Here is a 3,213-nt window from a genome sequence, read left to right as displayed (position 1 = left end):
CATCCCACTATAGTTCAAAGTGTATATACTAATCTTATCTCACTTCTATATGTACTCTATCGAAGGCAGTGATCATAGATGACATGGCAGATACGTGTTCCACCATAGTCAAAGCCGCGTCCGTGCTTCTCGGCGCTGGGGCAAATGAAGTGCACGCTGTTGCCGTACACGGGTGAGTTGTTCAGTAACAGTTACGGCTGCTGTCGCCAGCGCTCTCACATACTTGTATACATAGGCTGCTGCTACACAGTCTAGCTTCTCTCTATACGGCCTCCCTGCCAGACTATGCTAGACAGTTATCGGTTGACCTTTGCTTATATTTGCTGCCCGTATATTACGTACCCCTCCTGGGTGACTCAGAGATTCCCTTTGATAGTTCTCTAGTAGTTGTATTCGTGCCGTGTAGTCAGGTGGGTAGTGGCTGCACGTGTGGATGAGCAATCCTTCTAAAGCAGACCATTGGCAGGGATCACCAAAGCGTTTGTTTATTGCTGTTTTGATTGGCGGACAAAGGCTTCTGAGCGTTTAGTGAGGCAAACAATGTGTGTCCATAAATCTGAAACCTGCACAAAAGCCCAATTCTCCTTGGATTGGGACAGCTCTGGGAGGAAAGAATTGGACCGACGATGAACCCATCCATTGTTACACCGTAGAACCTAAACCCTGAAAATCCAGCCATTACTGGTGACAGGCAACGACGCTTGAAGTGTCAGGGCAACCATGATGACTCAATCTTCAACTATAAACAAAAGCCTAAACGTCAACTAAAGCATTCACGCCTGGACATTCCACTTCATCTCCTGGATTTAGGCTCTTGTCAGATGAGGGAGTCAGGAAGATCATGAAGTCGCCCATAGTGACATTGGCTGTGACCAACACAATACCTGTGCAGCATCGACAGGTAAGTCGCGTTACCGTAGGTAGTCGTAAAAGGCGGTTCTAGAAGCACTCGTCTACGCCATACAATCCGTTACTGTGTTGCGTGTGAAGTATATTGGACCGGCGGGCAAGTGTGGGTCGCAGAAGTGGAGGGTGTGCAGGTACTATACATAGTATACACACAGATACATGGTTCGTCCAAAGGTTTACAACCAAGTGTTCTCTTTTCTGCATCGGGTTCAGAGTCACTTAGCCGTTTCCAAAATAGCACAGCATGACGTACGCTTGTATCCACTGGGGCTATAGTCAAGGTAACGTTCCCAGATCAACCTGAAAGTTTACATTTGAATAGGTCTAAATTACGCCACCCCAAAACTGGCTGGGTATCTCTAATCCAGACAAATGTTCCGGAGTTTCAGATTCGGTTTATGTCTCGGAATGAGAGACTTGTATTGAACTATTCGTATATACATATGATCTTTCACGGCACACGCTTTTTTCTTCTTCAAGGCTGTTCGCGCCGCTGACGCTAGTTGGTGATGCCTGAACATCTCGGAACCGCCTCGTCCCGACAGATGGAGTGTTCTCATGTGTTTGCCTGCTTTACTCATACGCTTGATAGTTGTGTTCGTGACAAGATCGCACACACAACTCAGCTCTATTTGTACACTGTTTAGACTAACCTCTGGCAATACGAGATGTACAATTGCAAATACAAAGCAATGTGCATTAATTGCGTATCGATTGAACTGATATTGAGCACCGTGAATATTCATTTTACTGTTATTGCAGAAGGACTGTCCAAAGCTCAGAATAATAGATGTATCTGCGATCTTTTCTGAGGCCATGAGACGAGCACACAATGGGGAGAGTATATCGTATTTGTACAGCCACATCCCCTTATCTATAAACACTCTGGACTGGAGGACTCCCTCGTGATCATATATGGCGACCAAAAGATAGTCTTCGTGCTATCTATGAATAAATACTTAGAATATTATGAAGGTGTCGTATTGTGTTTGTGCTTTGCGCACATTGTTCTGTTTGTACTTCATGGACCTTTTAAGGAAGGTGCATACCCTACCTAGTAGGGATTGCCAATCGTAAATAAAATAAACCGGACAGATTACTCAGAAGTACTCTTATTCTCTGAACAATACCTGTACGTATGTAGGGCTTTCACTGCCCCACTGTATTTCGTCGTGGTATAATAGTCTGGTTACAGGACTGGTTCAGTACAGGCAAGTGCGGTATACAAACCCTTTGATTGCATACGTTTAATAGTTTCATTCACATATTTAGTCGCGGTGTTTATGTTAATAGTGGCCTGTGCCTCTCAAGTCTCAACTTGTCACAAGTCTCTTTTGCAAAACGAGAAGAAAAAAGCCTGTGGAAGGATTGTGTCTGCAGTCTGCACCGAATGCACGCCACGCCAATGGGAGCAAAAAAACGACATATGTACAAGTATTTTGGTGTTGGTTACTAGACTCCAAGTATTTATTTTTTTAAATATAGTTTTTGAACACTTGTTGTGTCTACCCTTCCCTCTTCTTGCAGCCTTCACTGTCGTCTATGGTTACTGATTTATTATAGCAAGTGGTGAACTGGTGACAGTAGTTACTAGTTTAGACTACCGACTCCGAGACAGACTGACTCGCCCACAGCCCCACAGCCACAGCCTCACACAGCTGACACAGGCGACTGTGATTACAATTCAACATATATTATTTGTTTGTCATACATTATTTTTTCGAAACTTTCAATCGAATTTCTCATCTATTTAAATACTCCCTCTCGAGAACGGCCCAGAATCCAGATTTAAAAAAATAATAAAAGCTATTGTGGAATTCCGTCACCGGACACCGAGGGGGGCTTTTTTTAGCTATTGAGGTCGACGGAGCCTCCCGGAGATCGGACTCGAAGGATACGGGGAAAATATAATACATAAGTTTGTTTGTTTTTTTAACCCTCTCGACGACTCGACTTTGTATCGGGAATTCGGGAGTGTTCGATTGTCCATTGACAAAAGCACATATTTTGATATTGTCCAATTGATAATCGGGGATATTGTTGTTGGAATTTGGAAGAAAGTGCATAATTGCTCTGTTCCTCTCGATATTTTTGTAATGCAACATTAATGGACCAACAGTTATTGTGATGAAAAACATGCCTTGATAAGTTCAGACTTCAGAAGAAGGGTAGTTCAGGTCAATTCTGGAATTGTCAAATGGAGTCAATGGCAAATGCATATATTTCTATTTATACTGGTTTAAATTCAAAAAATGTTCATTTCAGGCTTTCAGGGGGATTTTTTATATAACCTGATAAAAAACA

Source organism: Sphaeroforma arctica (assembly GCF_001186125.1).
Source record: "Sphaeroforma arctica JP610 unplaced genomic scaffold supercont1.85, whole genome shotgun sequence".
Lineage (NCBI taxonomy): Eukaryota > Ichthyosporea > Ichthyophonida > Sphaeroforma > Sphaeroforma arctica.
Note: the sequence above shows the minus strand (reverse complement) of the source record.